The sequence below is a fragment of the Erpetoichthys calabaricus genome, chromosome 2 (genome assembly GCF_900747795.2).
Source record: "Erpetoichthys calabaricus chromosome 2, fErpCal1.3, whole genome shotgun sequence".
NCBI classification, from domain to species: domain Eukaryota; kingdom Metazoa; phylum Chordata; class Cladistia; order Polypteriformes; family Polypteridae; genus Erpetoichthys; species Erpetoichthys calabaricus.
Window position 1 is genome coordinate 9141898 of NC_041395.2, and position 20989 is coordinate 9162886.

Consider the following 20989-nt stretch of genomic DNA (forward strand, 5'->3'; position numbering starts at 1 on the left):
TTGTTTAATTGAAACAGTACACGATGAATCGACACAGGCGTAAATGGAAACAAGTAAGATGGAGACCTGCTGGCTCCTTTGTCATTGGCATCTTATTGTTAATAAGGAGCCATTAAAAACGGTGAATGCAGCTCATTAAGACTGAAATAATCAATTAAGGGTGGGGAACCTTAACAAGAGAGACCACTAAAATGAAGCATCAAAATGTCACTTGAGGGACAAGTGCTTCATCAGCAATAATGGACAATCTATTAAGAAACTGGGTGGGAACAAAAACCTGCAGCCACTGCAGCCCACCCCTGCCATAGACTGTAGAATTCTTATAAATCACCTTACTCTACGGGTGGGTCTCTCTGGCAGTGTCTTCAATTGGTTTCAGTTTTATTGACCAAGTAGAAAATTCTTTGTTAGTTGTGGTGGTGTTATAATTTATAATTATATAATTGTTAGTTACTTAGTGGCCTTGGAACCCCTGCAGATTTTGTTTTTTCCCTCTAGCCTTCCTGGCCATCGGACTTTACTTTATTCTATGTTAATTTATTATTGCCTAATTTTATTTTTATATTTTTTCTTTTTTTTTTTCTTCATCTTGTAAAGCACTTTGACTGACATCATTTGTATGAAAACGTGCGATTGAAATAAATGCTGTTGTTGGTGATTATAGTTCAGGGGTCCATGATACCGTGTGTGGCGTACCACAAGGATCTATTCTGAGTCCCCCTGTTATTTTCAGTCTCTCTGCTCCCATTAGGCAGACGATCTCAAAACGCAAGGTGAGCTACCACGGCTATGCAGAGGACATGTGGCTTTACTCATCTCTATATCTTGATACTAGGGGGCCCTTCCACCTCCTTGCTTCGCTCGCCAACCCCTGGGACTGCGCTACGCGCTAATCACTTAACAGTTCTGCTGCTCGTGTATAGGGATGCGGACGTACAATTTAAAACAGATTGTTATTTTCATGGAAATTGTTACATATGTATAATAGAGCTATTTTACATTACTGCGAGTAATAAACCATAGCAAAACTTAAATTGAAAAAAAATTGTTTCATGTTGCGTGAGTTATTTGTTGCATTATGTGATTTCGTTCTGTTTGGCTTTGAAATTAGCACATAAGTACTTTTACTGTAAAACTTCAGTAAAGACAATATTTGGAATTAACTTTTCGTCAATATCGTATTGAATTTGGATTCCGTGTTTGGACTGTTATTGTGACAACACAAAATATAACTGCCCGCGAGTGAATTTCGTTTCTTTCTCTCTAATGAATAATCCGACTTTTTTGAATGTTTGTCCCTGTGATTTGTTAATTGTCATAGCAAAAGCTATTCTAACAGGAAACTGTAAACGTTTTAATACGAATGGCATATCAAGTATCTCCTTCGGTGTCTAATGTCACTAGTGAAGATGGACTACATTACCTTTCTTGTTGCCTGTTAAAATTTTACGTCAGAATTGTTCGACCAATTTTCAATACAACTAATCTTGTCCTATTGCATAGCCCATCACTCAGACATAAATTACGCAATAACAATATGATACATCCTTCTTTCAACAGTAATTCATGCAGTGGAAGACCAGACGGTGTTAACGGTTGTAGATATTCTTCGTGATATTGTAAGTTGATGTTTTCATCTTCTGCACCATCACCACCAACTGTTTCACCAGAGTCTATTGATATGCATTTAACCAGATTGCCGTGTAACCGATCGGCAATTTTCGCGTTAATTCATTTGACTTCATCGTTTCTTGGTGCTAGGATTGCCTGTGTACTCATTTCTTCTGTTGATAACCCTTCAGGATGAAATTGTTCAATAAGATTTGGACATATGTCTTCATTTATTGGGAAATTAAAGTTCGTTCGTTCGTTTGTTCTTTATTTTGCCTTATACATTTTCTTGTGTTAGGAATTTTAGTTTGCACATAGCTCTTTCAGAGCGCAGGGTCAGCCATTGTACAGCGCCCTTGGAACAATTGAAGGTTAAGGGCCTTGCTCAAGGGCCCAGCAGAGTAGCATCTCTTTTGGCAGTGATGGGGATTCGAACTGGCAACCTTCGGGATACCAGCGCAGATCCTTAGCCTCAGAGCCACCACTCCACCCCCAAAAGTGAGGAAGATTTAAAAATGTATAAGAGCTGAGAGTGCAGGAACTGTGTCTGACAAACGCATTCACACGAATGAGAGGTGAAAGGACCGCGGGCGTAGTTGAAAAATAGTTGAGAGGAGGGCGGGACTTGAAAAAATCTCTTGGCAATAGTCTCGTCTGAAGATTTTCTTTTATAACAAAGAGATATATTGACCAATACCACCTGTTGTACCAATGAACTACACAGCTGTGTGATTCACTGTGAGAGAAGACCCCAGGGCCCACTGGGACGATTAGATCTCCCAGAGGGCCTGGGAACGCCTTGGGATCCCACAGTACGAGTTGGCAAGTGTGGCTGTGGAATAATTTGTATGGGCCTCACTGCTAAGGCTGTTGCACACACAACCCGGCTTTGAAAAACCAGTGGAAAATGAATGAATTAATAAGATATACACTTTCCAAATACTTTTTCAGAATTGAATGAACTCTTATAGTGGAATGGCAACACTGGCTATTTTTCTTTTGTAAAGAAAATGTTTAAAAAGCTAAGTTACAAAACAGGGTGGGCCACAAAGTTAAGCGTTTGGGCATAGGCCTACCCAGGCCTTACCATGGGGCAATAACTAAGGTAGCAAGGTGAGTGACTAATCAGGTGAGGTGGTCTCCTATTTGAGCCCAGCTCCATTTTCATGTGGCACCCCCTGTCCTAATAGTTTGACGCGGGTTGCCAATAGTCAAACTTCATAAGACGGTTGACAAATGTGAGGTGACTAGTCCATCAGACTCAATTGGCTGGTCTCCGTGCCACAAAAATATAAATAGCCTCTTCTTAGGTAGGGTCAGATAAATTGCTTCACATTTCACAGGTGACGCTCAGCCACATAACCGTGGCATGCGGGCACACCTTCTTGGCTTTACAGAATGCATGAAATCAGACACTGTGCCTGTTCTTGTGTGGCAGCTGTCACACACGTGGACATAGATTTAGATCTCAGAGAACTGGTTTGACTGCATGGCTGCCAGCTCCAGTGATTAATGCCAAGCATTGTCATTTCTCCCCTGCAAAACAGTTTCAAATTTCACCAAAGAACAGCTGATTCCTCCTGAACCTGAAAATCATAGCGTCAGATGTGTTGTGTGACCTGTCAAAAAAGAACATGGTGTCATACAGAAAACCAAAGGGGCAGCGGTGTGAAGTGAAGAGGAGCAGATTGGCTGATGAGATAAGCTTAGCAGACATGGAGAGGATGTCCACTCCCCCACCCTCTGTGCTAGCTAGATAGCCAGATAGTAAAGGCACTATATAATAGATAGATGGATGCTAGGTGCTATATAACAGATCGATAGATAGATAATAATGGCATGATATAATAGATAGATGTGAAAGGCACTATATAATAGATAGATGCTAAGGAAAGGTGCTATAAGAAATACATGTGTAAGGCACTATATAATAGATAGATAGATGCTAAGTACTATATACAGTAGTTGATAGATAGTAAAGGTGCTATATCGGCGATCTGCGCCACCACCACCTGATCAAAGCACCATGCCGGTGCCGAAAGTCTTCATGACCATCATCATCAAGTTCTTCCATGTGAATCCTGAATACCATGAGGACCTGATTGAGGTCATTGATATTAGGTAGAATGCCTAGAGGGGACTGGGTGGTCTCGTGGCCTCAGAACCCCCTGCAGATTTTATTTTTTCTCCAGCCTTCTGGATTTTGTTGTTGTTGTTTTTTCTGTCCTCTCTGACCTGTCCACCCTGGCCATCGGACCTTACTCCTTTCTATGTTAACTAATGTTGTCTTATTTTAATTTCTTACTTTGTCTTTTATTTTTCTTTTCTTCATTATGTAAAGCACCTTGAGCTACTTTTTGTATGAAAATGTGCTATATAAATAAATGTTGTTGACGACCATCGGACGTTAATTTAGTATTGCCCAATTTTATTTTTTAATGCATTTGTCTTTTTTCATTTTCTTCATCTTGTAAAGCACTTTGAGCTACGTCAGTTGTATGAAAATGTGCCATAGAAATAAATGTTGTTGCATATAACACACACATGGTGGCGCCTTGCGGTAAGGAGACCCATCTGGGTTCACTTCCCAGGTCCTCCCTGCATGGAGTTTGCATGTTCTTCTCCGTGTCTACGTGGGTTTCCTCCCACAGTCCAAAGACATGCAGGTTAGGTGCATTGGCGATTCTAAATTGTCCCTATTGTGTGCTTGGTGTGTGTGTGCGTGCCCTGCGGTGGGTTGGTGCCCTGCTCGGGGTTTGTGTCTGCCTTGCGCCCTATGTTGGCTGGGATTGGCTCCAGCATACCCCCTGTGTTCGGATTCAGTGGGTTGGAAAATGGATGGATGGATAACACATAGATAGACAGATAGTAATGGCATTATATAATAGATAGATGTGAAAGGCACTATATAAGAGCTAGGTTGATGCTTAGGAAAGGCACTATAAGAGACAGATGTGAAAGGCACTTTATAATAGATAGATGCTAAGTACTATATACAGTAATTGATAGATAGTAAAGATTCTATTTAACACATAGACAGATAGTAATGGCATTATATAGTAGATACATAGGAAAGGCGCTATAAGATGTGAAAAACACTATAATAGATAGATGCTAAGTGCTATGTAAATAATAGATAGTAAAGGTGCTCTCTCTCTCTCTCCATATATATATATATATAATATATAAAACACATAGATAGATAGACACAGTAATGACATTATATAATAAATAAATAGTGTGGTGGACGGCCAGGGCCCTTGCCCAGCTGAGACACCCCTATAATGGAAGGTTCAGGGGTCTTCGCGAGTGCTAGAGTGCAGCCCCCCAGGTGTCCAGCAGTGCCGTGGGTTTGGAGCATGAAAGCTCAACCCTGCTGGGGCCCGTGACCACTGCCAGGGAGTACCTGGAAAACTCTTGAACCCTTTGGAAGTGCTGCTGAAAGTGGGTCAACGAGCACCTGGAGCACATCTGGGTACCTTATAAAAGGAGCCAGCAGCCACTACTTTGGGAGCCAGAGTCGTGTGGGAAGAGACAAATCTTGCCAGGGAGAGTGTGGACAAAAAGAGAGGAGAAAAGAGTGCTTGGTGTTGGACTGTATTTGCTGTGACTGTGTTGTACGCGTGGGTAATGTCCCGCTTCTGTCTGTCTGTCTGTGTCGGGGTTGGGGCAGCTGGTGCACCCCCTGGTGGTCCACAATTAGCAGATAGTAAAGGCATTATATAATATATAGGAAATAAAGGCACTATATAACATATAGATAGTGTCACACACGTGCGCATGGGAACCAGCTAAAGGGCCTAGATAACAGTAATTCTATGCCGGACCAGGGGGCGGTGAAGTGTGCTGACTGTCTCTCTCAGCCTCTTGCAGACCTTTCCTGGGAAATCCCACTTTGTTCCGGTGTCAATGACGTCACTTCTTATCATAAAGATGCCACTTCCGGTTCCGGCTCTGAAGACATCATTTCCCCTTCTTTCTGTTAAATCCGCCATCTTGTCTCCATGCAGTCAGTTCTGTTCTGGACTCTGATCTATGCACTTCATGCTATTCTAAAACAACTTTTGCTGCCAGGAAAAACAATATATGGGTGGCTGCCCCAAACCTTTATGATGTCTTCAACTCATTCTTATCACAATAGACAGATAGTAATGGCATTATATAATAGAAAGATAGGAAAGGTGTTGTAATACAGATTAACACATAGATAGGAAATGCACTTTATAATAGATAGACATAAATAGTAATCTTCTTCTTGTTTCAGCTACTCCCGTTAAGGGTTGCCACAGCAGATCATCTTCTTCCATATCTTTCTGTCCTCGTCATCTTGTTCTGTTACACCCATCACCTGCATCTCCTCTCTCACCACATCCATAAACCTTCACTTAGGCCTTCCTCTTTTCCTCTTGCCTGACAGCTCTATCCTTATCACCCTTCTCACAATATACCCAGCATCTCTCCTCTGCACATGTCCAAACCAACGCAATCTCGCCTCTCTGACTTTGTCTCCATTCCGTCCAACCTGAGCTGACCTTCTAATGTCCTCATTTCTAATCCTGTCCATCCTCGTCACACCCAGTACAAATCTTAACATCTTTAACTCTGCCACCTCCAGCTCTGTCTCCTGCTTTCTGGTCAGTGCCACCGTCTCCAGCCCATATAACATAGCTGGTCTCACTACCGTCCTGTATACCTTCCCTTTCACTCTTGCTGATATCCGTCTGTCACAAATCACTCCTGACACTCTTCTCCACCCACCCCACCCTGCCTGCACTCTCCTCTTCACCTCTCTTCCACAATCCCCATTACTCTGTACTGTTGATCCCAAGTATTTAAACTCATCCACCTTCATCAGCTCTACTCCCTGCCTCATCCTCACCATTCCACTGACCTCCCTCTCATTCACACACATGTATTCTGTCTTGGTGGTCCTACTGACCTTCATTCCTCTCCTCTCATATCTCCACCTCTCCAGGGTCTCCTCAACCTGCTCCCTACTATCGCTACAGATTACAATATCATCAGCAAACATCACAGTCCACGGGGACTCCTGTCTAATCTTGTCTGTCATCCTGTCCATCACCATTGCAAATAAGAAAGGGTTCAGAGCCGATCCCTGATGTAATCCCACCTCCATCACTCCCACCACAGACCTCACCACGGTCACACTTCTCTCGTACATATCCTGTACAACTCTTATGTACTTCTCTGCCACTCCCGACTTCCTCATTCAATACCACAGCTCCTCTCTGCTCACCCTGTCCTGTGGTTTCTCCAGGTCCACAAAGACACAATGCAACTCCTTCTGGCCATCTCTATACTTCTCCATCAACACCCTAAGAGCAAACATCGCATCTGTGGTGCTCTTTCTTGGCATGAAACCACACTGCTGCTCATTAATCATCACCTCATTTCTTAACTGAGCTTCCACTACTCTTTCCCATAACTTCATGCTGTGGCTCATCAGTTTTATCCCCCTGTAGTTACTGCAGTCCTGCACATCACCCTTATTCTTAAATATTGGCACCAGTACACTTCTTCTCCACTCCTCAGGCATCCTCTCACTTTCCAAGATTGCATTTAACAATCTGGTTAGAAATTCCACTGCCATCTCTCCTAAACACCTCCATGCTTCCACAGGTATGTCATCTGGACCAACAGCCTTTCCATTCTTCATCCTCTTCATCGCTGTCCTTACTTCCTCCTTGCTAATCCGTTGCACTTCCTGATTCACAATCTCCACATCATCCAACCTTCTCTCTCTCTCGTTCTCTTCATTCATCAGCCTCTCAAAGTACTCTTTCCATCTGCTCTCCTCACTTGTGAGTACGTTTCCATCTTTATCCTTTATCACTGTAACCTGCTGCACATCTTTCCCAGCTCGGCCCCGCTGTAGCCAACAGGTCCTTTTCTCCCTCCTTAGTGTCCAACCTCTCATACAACTCATCATTTGCCTTTTCTTTAGCCTTTCGCCACCTTGCGCCTTATCTCCTTGTACTCTTGTCTACTTTCTGCATCTCTCTAACTATCCCACTACTTTTCCATCATCTTCCTCTGTATACTCTCCTTACTTCCCCATTCCACCACCAGGTTTCCTTTTCCTCCTTCCTCTTTCCAGATGTCACCCCAAGCACTCTTCTTGTTGTCACCCTTACTACATCTGCTGTAGTTTCCCAGCTGTCTGGTAATTCTTCACTGCCACCCAGTGCCTGTCTCACCTCCTCCCTAAACTCAACCTTACAGTCTTCCTTTTTCAACTTCCACCATTTGATCCTTGGCTCTGCCCTCACTCTCATGCTCTTCTTGATCTCCAATGTCATCCTACAGACCACCATCCTATGCTGCTTAACTACACTTTCCCCTGCCACCACTTTGCAGTCTTCAGTCTCCTTCAGATTGACTCTTCTGCATAGGATGTAATCTACCTGTGTGCATCTTCCTCCACTCTTGTATGTAACCCTATGTTCCTCCCTCTTCTTCTTAAAAATGATAAATAGACATAAATAGTAAAGACACTATATGATTGATAGATAGAAAGTGGGTACTTTTTTGTTCCAAGGGAGATGTTTAGCTTTTTACAGAAGCTCCAGATTATTATGACGGACATCAACAAGCTTCTGAGTTTGCTTAAAATAAGTCCTTATTCTTTCATGATGATTGATGTGTTATCATAAAGTTACCATAAACCAGCAGAAAGCACAGAAATATTCAGTTATTTTGTCTGCTAGATGCCAGCAGAGTTCTGTTGTCAGAATTTTCAGGTGTAACACTTTTGACCCATAAGAGGTGTCTCGTGGCCTTCAACCCCTTGACACAACCTTACAAACACGGTTTGGTGCTAAGTAAAGGTTTTAGTTTGCAACACCTTACATGATTAAGAAGAATCTGGATGAGATGTTGGGACATCTTAGCTATTAACTAAAGAAATGAGTCTGATGGACTTAATGGTTTCATCTTCTTTGTCAATTTTCTTATGTTCTTTTGCTGTTGCAATGAATTGTTCGGCCATATGAAACACAGAGGGTTCAGCCAGTTAACTTACCTACAAGCCATTTCCCACCACATCACCATCACATCTACCCAAGCTACTTTACCTTAAAGTAAGAGGATCATGGGCTGACCCAGGCCTCTGAGCCATGACATTTGTCAGCCTCATCTTGGCATCACAGATAACGTGTGTGTTAAATGTCACTGCTTATGGTTTACAAACCCAGCTTCGTTCTCAGTCGGTGCCCTTATTGCAATATGAGCACAGTCAATCGCTTAGATTACGTAAGGAGTACCAGACACGGCTGCAAATCACCTTTTTATTTTGGCAAAACATGTATGATGGAGTGAAGCTTGGCTGAGATACGAAGTCCGACAGAAAAAAAGCAAAAAAGTGAGACTAACACTATAGCTTGGGAACCAAAAATGCGAGGGGAGAAACAAAGAGATGGTTCTAGAACCTGGTAAGAAAAGTCTCAACTCAATCACTTTACTCAGTACGAGTGGACGCCTGTTCAAATATTGACATTTTCTTACCTTCACTTTGAAAATGTCGGAGTGTAAGAGTGAACAGCGAGTCAACATCACTGAAGAAATCCACGACGGAAATGTTTCAATTATTGACTGACGTGACGTGTCTTGTGTACACGTTTTTGAATGGCACAAGTCGCTGCTCATGTTTTGTCGGTAGAAGATGTGAAAGCAAAAACGATAAAGATCCTCAACACCCTATCAGAACATGGTCTGTGGAATTGCTTGGAACGTTGACAGCATCTCATGCAACTGTGTGTCAACTCTGAAGGGAACTATTTTGAAGGTGATCGTGGTTAAGTTTCTTGAATTGTTAAAAAAAAAAGTTAACATGCACAGTCTCTCTTTGTGTGTGTGTGTGTGTGTGTGTGTGTGTGTGTGTGCGTGCGTGTGCATGCACGTGTGTGTGTGTGTGTGTTGACCTCTTACTCATGACCTGTTGGCCAGTGACCTGAGAAGTGAAAACAGGTAGCCAATATAAACTGACGAAAAACTGAAAAAGTTCTTCAGGTCGAATACGCAGCATTGGCCCTCTTAAAAGGGAACGAAAATACAGTTTGTGCATTCTATTCATTACCTTTGAGGTTGAATATGTTTTGTCACTTTATAAGGGAAAAGAAAAAAGTGCTTGAAACCACCTGCCTAATTAATTAGGACATCCTGAGTTCGTGTATACTGGCACATTTAAATTAGAAAATTAGCTTATAGGTAACATTTCATTTCTACAGGGAGATTCTAATGGATGGGGCCCTGAGTTATGATGTGTTTATTCATGTAATCATGAAGTGATAGAAAGAAAATACTAACAGTGCATACCTTGACAGATGTGTAAACAATTTCAATCACATTCAGTGCTGGAAACGGTCGTCTTCTTCTTGCAAACACAGACCAACATCTACAAGCATTGTAGGTGGTACTGGCAGCAATTTCCTGTTCAATGTTTCGCTGTGATTGTTCCAGTGTAAGAGACTTATTCTTGTACAGTTTTCCCTTTAGTGCTCCCCACAGGAATAAATCTGGAGGTGACAAGTCCTGGGAACGAGGTAGCCATAGTCCCTTTTGAAATGACCCGATTGCTAAAAAAACGATTCAATTTGTGACATGCTGCGAGCTGATGTGTGACAGGTTGACCCATCTTGCCGGAATTAACCTTCACCGATTTCACGGTCATCCAGTTCCATTCTCAAATAAGTTAAAAATGTTGAGGTACATGTCAGTGTTGGTGGAGGAGGTGAAAAGAGTGGGGCCTATTATACGCAATCGAACGCCATTGTGTTAAGTTTGTATACACAGGCGCTCACTGTAGGCATCCGTCTGGCAGACAGACGCAGACGTTCTTCCAGCTGCCAACACTCTCGACAGAACAGCGCCATGCCTCACTTGTTCCAGGAATACTGTGATTTTTATGTCGTTTGGATTGCCTCTTTATTAAGACCGTAATACATCATAACTGGGGGCCCACCCATTAGAATCACCCTGTATTATGCTCTCTTTACATATAAGATGTCTCGTATTATTTAACCAGATATTTACTCATTATACTATTAAGATGTTTAACTAATTTGGGACTTTGTCTTTCTAGTAACAGCCCTTATGTCGATAAACATTAAGCAGACAGATAGATACTTTATTAATCCTAAGGGGAAATTCACATACCCTTGCAGCAGCATACTGATAAAGAACAATATTAAATTAAAGAGTGATAACAATGCAAGTATACAGACAGTCAATAACTTTATATAATGTTAACATTTACCCCCCCCGGGTGGAATTGAACAGTCGCATAGTGTGGGGGAAGAACGATCTCCTCAATCTGTCAGTGGAGCAGAATGTACCATTTATCTGTGTGCTGATTGGTGTAAATTAAAATATATTTAAATGGGTTATGTACAGTGCATCCGGAAAGTATTCCCAGCACATCACCTTTTCCACATTTTGTTATGTTACAGCCTTATTCCAAAATGGATTACATTCATTTTTTTCCTCCGAATTCTGCACACAACACCCCATAATGACAACATGAAAAAAGTTTGAGGTTTTTGCAAATTTATTAAAAATAAACAAACTGAGAAATCCCATGTCCATAAGTATTCACAGCCTTTGCTCAATACTTTGTCGATGCACCTTTGGCAGCAATTCCAGCCTCAAGTCTTGTTGAATATGATGCCACAAGCTTGGCACACCTATCCTTGGCCAGTTTCGCCCATTCCTCTTTGTAGCATCTCTCAAGCTCCATCAGGTTGGATGGGAAGCGTCGGTGCACAGCCATTTTAAGATCTCTCCAGAGATGTTCAATGGGATTCAACTCTGGGCTCTGGCTGGGCCACTCAAGGACATTCAGAGTTGTCCTGAAGCCACTCCTTTGATATCTTGGCTGTGTGCTTAGGGTCGTTGTCCTGCTGAAAGATGAACCGTCGCCCCAGTCTGAGGTCAAGAGCGCTCTGGAGCAGGTTTTCATCCAGGATGTCTCTGTACATTGCTGCAGTCATCTTTCCCTTTATCCTGACTAGTCTCCCAATTCCTGCTGCTGAAGAACATCCCCACAGCATGATGCTGCCACCACCATGCTTCACTGTAGGGATGGTATTGGCCTGGTGATGAGCGGTGTCTGGTTTCCTCCAAACGTGACGCCTGGCATTCACACCAGAATTCAATCTTTGTCTCATCAGACCAGAGAATTTTCTTTCTCATGGTCTGAGAGTCCTTCAGGTGCCTTTTGGCAAACTCCAGGTGGACTGCCATGTGCCTTTTACTAAGGAGTGTCTTCCGTCTGGCCACTCTACCATACAGGCCTGATTGGTGGATTGCTGCAGAGATTGTTGTCCTTCTGGAAGGTTCTCCTCTTTCCACAGAGGACCTCTGGAGCTCTGACAGAGTGGCCATCAGGTTCTTGGTCACCTCCCTGACTTAGGCCCTTCTCCCCCGGTCGCTTAGTTTAGATGGCCGGCCAGCTCTAGGAAGAGTCCTGGTGGTTTCGAACTTCTTCCACTTACGGATGATGGAGGCCACTGTGCTCATTGCGACCTTCAAAGCAGCAGAAATTTTTCTGTAACCTTCCCCAGATTTGTGCCTCGAGACAATCCTGTCTTGGAGGTCTACAGACAATTCCTTTGACTTCATGCTTCTTTTGTGCTCTGACATGAACTGTCAACTGTGGGACCTTATATAGACAGGTGTGTGCCTTTCCAAATCATGTCCAGTCAACTGAATTTACCACAGGTGGACTCCAATGAAGCTGCAGAAACATCTCAAGGATGATCAGGGGAAACAGGACACACCTGAGCTCAATTTCGAGCTTCACGGCAAAGGCTGTGAATACTTATGTACATGTTCTTTCTCAATTTTTTTATTTTTAATAAATTTGCAAAAACGTCAAGTAAACTTTTTTTCACGTTGTCATTATGGGGTGTTGTGTGTGGAATTCTGAGGAAAAAAATGAATTTAATCCATTTTGGAATAAGGCTGTAACATAACAAAATGTGGAAAAAGTGATGCGCTGCGAATACTTTCCGGATACACTGTAAATATACCTAAATGACAAGACAGTGCTCTGTTAGATTTCTTCAGTCTGCCACGATGCATCAAACACCAGCACATGGGGCTCCACTGGCCAGCTATTATAATGGACGTCCATTTTGGAGTCCATTTATAACAATGGCTCAAGACTTTTTGTTTTATCTATTAAGTGTTTTCCACAACACACATCAACCATCAACACACATTCTAGTAAGTGCTTGGTAATATGAATTATTAGCCGTCCCCTGTGGGTCCATAACGTAGTAGTGAAACAGGACAGTGAGGAGGGTCCTGCCCGGTTCCCAACTCCTGACGTCGCGCTTCCCCCTCGGCCTGCAGCATTTTTCTTGGATTAGCACAATTCCTTCTCTCTTTTCCTTCCAGGTGAGCTTTGACCACTTTGTCCTGCCAACTCCGAATCCCGGAGTGAGCTGAGTTGGCTCCTTTTATGCCGGACCTTGGGGGTATTTCTGATGCCTTAACATTGCACCCAGGAAGCACTTTGGCCATAAAACAAGGGAGACCTCTCTCCTGGCAGTGCCCCCCGGCAGAACCCAGGGAATCCAACTAGGCTTCCCAGCAGAACTATCCTTCCCATGAAGCCAAACAGGAGCCATGCCAAGGGAGCACTGCCACCTCTCATAGTGCAGGAACAACTGTTCTTGGTGTCCCTTTGTCCACCCCATTATATCTTCATCTTAGGAAATATTCCAGCTGGGATGTCCATTCATTTGCACTGTCCTTCCATGATGGCTTTCTGGCAAGGTAAGGGAACCACTCTCCATCCCAACAACAACATTTATTTCTGTAGCACATTTTCATACAAATAATGTAGCTCATAGTGCTTTACATGATGAAGAAGAAAAATAAAAGACAAAGTAAGAATTAAAATAAGACAACATTAATTAACATAGAATAAGAGTAAGGTCCGATGGCCAGGGAGGACAGAAAAAACAAAAAAAACGCCAGACGGCGGGAGAAAAAAATAAAATCTGCAGGGGCTCTGAGGCCACGAGACCACCCAGCCCACTCTGGGCATTCTACCTAACATAAATGATCAGTCCTCTTTGTATTTGGGGTTCTCATGGAAGGCTTGATGATGATGGTCATGCAGACTTCTGGCTTTTAATCCATCGATGTAGGAACATCACGGTGCTTTGAGTAGATGGTGGTGTTGGTGCAGATTGCCACCACAGAAAACTGGGAAAAGAAACAGAAGAGTGAGTAGGGGTTACTACGGATTGTAGAGCCACCATGAATAGTTATTATAATGAATTGAATATACAGAGTATCAGGATTAAATTACAGTGAAGTTATGAGAAGGCCATGTTAAAATAATGTGTTTTCAGCAGTTTTTTTAAAGTGCTCCACTGTATTAGCCTGGCGAATTCCTACTGGCAGGCTATTCCAGATTTTAGGTGCATAACAGCAGAAGGCCACCCGCCTCACCACTTCTTTTAAGTTTTGCTCTTGGAATTCTAAGCAGACACTCATTTGAGGATCTAAGGTTACGATTTGGAATATAAGATGTCAGACATTCTGATATATAAGATGGGGCGAGATTATTGAAGGCTTTATAAACCATAAGCAGTATTTTAAAGTCAATTCTGAATGACACAGGTAACCAGTGTAGTGACATCAAAACTGGAGAAATGTGCTCCCAGTCCATCCCAGTCCATGAATGGTGTCTATCACACTTAGCTAGTTATACTCCAGCACCTTGGGACTTTGGTCACCTTAGGATGGTGTGTTATAATGGCTTCAGGGAGGAGCCCAGTCTGTGTGGAGTGTACGTGTTCTACCCATCTCTGTGCTTGGTGACTCTGACTCTGTATAAGTTAGTTTTCTGTGTTGTCCCTTCCTGGCTTGGCTCCTAATTGCCTTCACCCACCTCAGAATATGGTTCAAATGTTTTCTGTGTTCTTTTCTATTGCAATTAAAAATACTTCAGGGTCCTCTTTGAATTGTTTACATGGAGAGTCCAGTGATGAAGGCCTTCACATATGGGCAGGTGTCTACTTGATGTGTTACTCCATTGTGGGCTATAGAAAGATCAGCGTGCCCAGTCAAAACGTCTCCTTAATTACAGCTTTGACATGAAAATGCGGTTTGTTGGATTCCCTTTGCTTGTGTTCGGGGCAGCCAGCTGAGTTTGCTCAGACAGTGTAGACATTTGACATTTTGCCTCGGGCCGCCTGTGTGCTGGCATGTGATTTCCTTGTTCTTCGTGTCAAATAATGATGTCATTCTTTCTGTGTTTCTAATTTTACTGTTACAAACATTTCGCAATATTTGAAAAATGATAACATGCAGCCTTTACCCTAGTTTGTGTCACCTACAGTAGGTGTGAGAATCAAGAATTAAGACAATCAATAAATCAAATTACCGTGTGGGATTACGGCAGGCTAGGCCTGGAAAAAGAAAAGGAGGGAGCGTCCGCAATTCACAACGGGCCAGTTTAGAAATACTGTATATAGTGCCTTATGTATCTATTAAATAGTGGTCTTCACATCTATCTATTATATAGTGCCTTTCACATCTATCTAAGATAGATGTGAAAGGCACTAAGATAGATAGATAGATAGATAGATAGATATGAAAGGCACTATCTATCTATCTATCTATCTATCTATCTATCTATCTATCTATCTATCTATCTATCTATTATATAGTGCCTTTCACATATCTATCTATCTATCTATCTATCTATCTATCTATCTATCTATCTATCTATCTATCTATCTATCTGAGATAGATAGATAGACGTGAAAGGCACAATATAATAGATAGATAGTGCCTTTCATATCTATCTATCTATTATATGGTGCCTTTCACATCTATCTATCTATCTATCTATCTATCTATCTATCTATCTATCTATCTATCTATCTATCTATCTATCTATTGTGACAGGACGCCCCTGCTGTGTATGTTCTGGGGGAGCAGCCATGGACAGCTCAATAACCATCCCACCCCCCACCCCCCCCCCCCAAAGGGGTGCTTGGTGGCAGCCTCCCTGGCCGACGCTGATTCCCCAACCTCCTGCAGGGCTCCATGGGAGATGGAGTCCTCCACAGCTTGGTTGGGGCCCAGGGTGGCTGCTGGGGGGGGGGCTGTCTCCTTCCAAAAGCCCGGCTGGACAAATCTACAGCCCCACCCTGAAGTGCAATTAGGACCAGGTGGTCAAGCATCTGGAACGCTTCCGGGTGGGTTATAAAAAGGGCCAGCCACCACCACTCGAGAGCCAGAGTCGGGAGGAGGAGGACTAAGCCTGAGGAGGAGTGGTGGTAAAGGAAGAGAAGAGTGTTGTGTACTTATTGTGAGTGTTTTGGGACTGTGTTGGGCCTGTGGGACACGGGGAAGGCGTGCCCCACGGCTGAAGAAAAATAAAAATCCATTGGTTTATTACGTGTCTCGGTGTTCTTCTGTGCCGGGTCAGGCGCCTATGTAGCGCCTTTGTTACACTATCTATTATTATATAGTGCCTTTCACTATCTATCTATCTATCTATCTATCTATCTATCTATCTATCTATCTATCTATCTATCTATCTATCTATCTACCCTTTGTTGTTTTCGGTAGTCCCTTTAACAAATGATGCCCCCATGTTATTCCGTTACCCCTTATTTCTCTTGCTCCCTATTAATTGTCACACACATATTCAGCCTTGATTTCTGCCTTCTTGCCTTTGTGCTACAAACGTCTGGCTTTCTGTTCTGATTACAATACACCTGAGGCCAAACATTTCTATCCATCTTAGCTAAAGATGTTCAAACTTCACGTTTCACACACATCATATTGTGGTACATTCCCTGTGAGAGAGTACTGACTTCATATCCATCACTGCTAATGCCACCATGATAGTTGAGCAACAAATTGATTTCAGCCGTTATTTCCTACATCAGATGTTTCCGTACATCAAATTGAATGTCTGTTTGAACAGACTGGGAGATTTCAGGAATGGATTACTTGGCTTGAACATGGGAAAGGTGGTATATAAATAAAATTATTATTATTATTATTATTACTTGGAAGCCTGTGATTGGCCGATTGTCCTAACTGAGCACCTTTGGCTGTATTTAAGGGCCTTCCTATTTACTGGCCTTTCGTCTCCTAACCAGTTAAGTCCCAGTCCCCGATTGGGTGATTGGCACGTGCCCACACCTCCTAGGGCACCACCCACAAAACAAATCACAGGCAATGAAAATACTGCTGATAATCAGTAAAAGAAACATTAACTTTGATAAATGGTTTGCCCAAATAACCTAATAGACATAAAACAAGAATTTGATCCCCAGCCAGAGGAGAAACATCGGCTGAGATGTAAACCAGTCTCGGACCACTGGACCAATTCCTTTCAGAATTTTGAACACTTTGTTCAGGTCTCCTCTTAATCAGTTTGATTTTCAACTCCTTCAGTCACTGTTCTGCACCTCATATCTTCTAGATGTTCTCCACTGGACTTTCTCTGGTGCTGCTGTGTCTTCTTTGTGATATTCAGACCAGAACGTCACAGAGCTCTCCAGGTGTGGCTTCACCAGCATTTTAGAAAGCTTCACCATAAGGCCCCTTGACTTCTACTCCACATATTTAGTGATCTATAACGTAATGGCTTCTGGATCTACGTTGCCTACTTATCTTGATTAATAATTATTCAGTCATTTCACTTTTTTGTTCCCAATCTCTCAGATTTTCAGTTTTTCCATTTGGGATCATCACCAAGCTGCCACACCTTCTGTGGTCTAATCAGACTTGTTGCTTACCCAACTTTAGTCGGTTAGTTTTATTTTTATTTGTCTTTTTTTTTTTAGTTTATTTTCCTCGTTCTGGAGATTTTTTTCCTGCTCGACAGCTGCCAAGAGCTTCAGGCTCAATATTTCTTACCATGAGCTGTTAGAAAAAAATTGAAAACAATAACTAGACAATTGAATATCTTGGAAACAATCTCATTATCTTTGAAAAGCTGCCGTGACGAGAACAAGTTTATTGACTTGGCAAACAGAGGTGTGTTAAGAAAATGTCTACTTGCGAAAAGAACGTGTTAGGTTGAAGAAAAGCAGCAGGAAGGAAAGTTTAACGTGTTAGGGACTCTCAGAAAATGAAACTCAACACCAGAGCTTCTCAGAAGAGCACAGTCCGGAATCTCGGGAGCAGGTCAGGAAATGGCCGTGGATGGAGAGCCAAAATGAACCTGACCTGCAAAACTTAGTAGATACGTGAAGACAATTGGAGAACCCAAAGGAAAATCCATGCATGGACAGGGAGAACGTGCAAAGTCCACACGGACAACAACCGAAACTGGGCTACGAGATCTGGGAGTGAGAACCACAGCTTGGGGCAACATCTTACAATTCAGGATCTCGATGGGAAAATTGGTGCTAGAAACCGAAAACCCATCACTTGTTAGCTTCTGATGTTTCTTAAAGTATGGCGACCCCTTCACTTTCTGGACACTTTACTGAATTTGAAATGGTTACATTTGTTGAATTTGCCAATCATTTTACACTCAACAAGCCAAACCAGTGAAAAGATGTTTTTGGAAAGGTTTTGGAAATTTATTAAAAATCAAAAACTGAAATTTCTCGTTCATAGAACTTGCGACGCATGTTGTGTCGGAGGACCTCCTCACAGGGATGACAAGGGGGCGCTGCCACTAACTATGCTGTCCCTTATTCTTCCTACCCGAGGAAGTCACTTAATTCCACCCCTTCTGGTCTAGCCTCCAATAAACATCGGGCGTCCCGGAAGGAGGCGTCATCGACCCAACCGAACTTTGTCTCGCGTTCTTCTAAAAAAGACTGCCGCTGAAGGGAGAACGCTAATGAACGTCCCGTTTTTCTTTTTGCTGTTGTTTTGCTTCATTTTGATGCCTGCGGACATTAAACTGGATGATCCCAAAATTTCTTCCGCCACTTTCCATGCTGTCGTGACCACACCTGGCTACAACGTATTAAGTAATCTGTTTCAAATTCAAAGCCCATCCACGCTATTCACCAGGGATCATACATTGACGAGTAAAATTCTACGCAGACATGGCAGATGTAGGTTTCATTTAATTAATGGTAGAGCCCTCCATCTTTGGACTTAGCAGAGTCAACTGCTTTTTTGTCTGTTTGGAAGAAGAAATGACCCCCCTAGTGAGATTATGCCCTCCAAAATGCTGTTGCTAAAATGTGAAATTATGGTGTTGCAATCCATAATCTGTTTCTGAAAGGTGATCCAAAGTCAAAGCTCTTTGATTGTATTTGCCAGAGACCGTACATTGGAAAGAACAATTCTAGGTAGAACCCAGACAATGAAGGTTTAGCTGTAGCTTAGCTCTGATAACATCTCACCTAACTTGTCTTTGATCGTGTGCTGTGAGAAGAACAGATTCAGAAGACCACGGTGTCCTCATGAACTCCTGTGACAGCCGAACAAACTTAAATACATTGTCTATGCAATATGTGATGGGAGTCGTGAGGCAGAAGTCCTACCCACTGTGCCATTGGGCCTCAAACAGCAAAACATACAAATGGCAGGAATCCCAACAAACGGCCGCAGACTAGCAATAAGTAAATCAAATATAGATCATCGCGCTCACAGAGTTCCACTCTTCGGGCACACATTGGCCATGTCACAAAGCGGTGCCGTGCGATTGGCTCATTTTATTGTCTGACATGGCGTGCAGAGAGAACATCTGTATTTTTTTTGTCTTTTTCTGATTTCTATGTGCTGATGCCTTGTAAATAGTAATACATTTTGTGTTTTTATTATTTCGTGGCATCTCCTGTGCTTTCTGGTGAGGTGTGGAGGATGAGGACGGCCCGTTTAAGGCTTGTTTTGGCATCTTAACCTGGGCACATGGCTAATTTGCAGGCATAATTAGCCATGCGGTGCTGCAGCGCACAGGGATCAGTGTTACATATCCGGTGGCAGTACTCGTAATGTTCTAATTATGGTTGTCTAATGTACTCTCGGGCGGCACGGTGGCACAGTGGGTAGCGCTGCTGCCTCGCAGTTAGGAGACCTGGGTTCGCTCCCCGGGTCCTCCCTGCATGTTCTCCCCATATCTGCGTGGGTTTCCTCCCACAATCCAAAGACATGCAGGTTAGGTGCATTGGCGATGCTTGGTGTGTGTGGGTGTGGGTGTGTGTGTGCCCTGCATTGGACTGGTGCCCTGCCCGGGGGTTTGTTTCCTGCCTTGCGCCCTGTGTTCGCTGGGATTGGCTCCAGCAGACCCCCGTGACCCTGTAGTTAGGATATAGCGGTTTGGATAATGGATGGACGGATGGATAATGTACTCTCAAAAAAAATTGTGGGATGTATGTATGTGGGATGGAAATCCGGCAGTGTTTCTCAATCTTTGTGGCTTCAGGACTCATTTTTACTTTTTTAAGTTGACAGGTGACTCACTGATTGAGGAGTTGGTGAGAGTTGAGTTGAAACAACCGGGGCTCCCCTTGGTGAATTGACTGCAATTAGAGACGGGGTTGAGATACCAAGCACGCTGCGGCATTTTATTCATTTCATTTCCCTCATGTGACCCATTGTCTGCGACATTGGCAACAATCTTGCAGTCAGTAAGCATGCATGGCTGCTACAGCTGCTGTGATGTTACACTGGCACTGCAAAACATCATGGGCCGCTGGGAAAAAAAATGTTTGCCTCAGCCAGCCACGTCATGAATTTCTAGGAAAATTCTCGGTGAACAAGGTCACCGGCGAACACAGCACTCTATGAAAACACCGGTCAGCACTCTTTGTGAGGTTACGTCCTGCATTTTCAGAATTTTTTTTGTCAACTCTAACATTAGCCCAGCATTTCTCAACCTTTAAGTATTTGCAACCCGAGTTTTCATAACAATTTTAATCACGCCCCCCTAACATTTTTTTGAAACCTTAATAAAATGTATTCCTATATTTTTTTTGCTGCTGATACACTGCTACAAGTTTAAAATTTCCCTACGAATAGCAAAATTACGCCACATATGGCAACATTCGCGCCCGCTTTTTTGTTACTTCCACAGTTTGAGAACCGCTGCATTAGCCAACGTGTCCTCTGGAGCCCCTCTCATTTTTAAAATTATTTTACTTCCATCCATCCATTGCCACACACGTGTGAAGGGCTTGGAGAATAATGGTAACACATCTGCCCAGGGGGTGGCGGGGTGCACTAGCACTCTTTCTAAGTTCCCTGCACACCTGCGTTTCCCAGGAAATCCCACCAAGAGCCACTGCCTCGACTCGGGACGTGGCACTTCCGGTCCCAGCCACGAGGATGACATCACTTCCTCCAGACTTCCTATAAAGCCTCACTAATTTCCTTTCCAAGAACACATTATATGGGTGGCTGCCCCAAACCT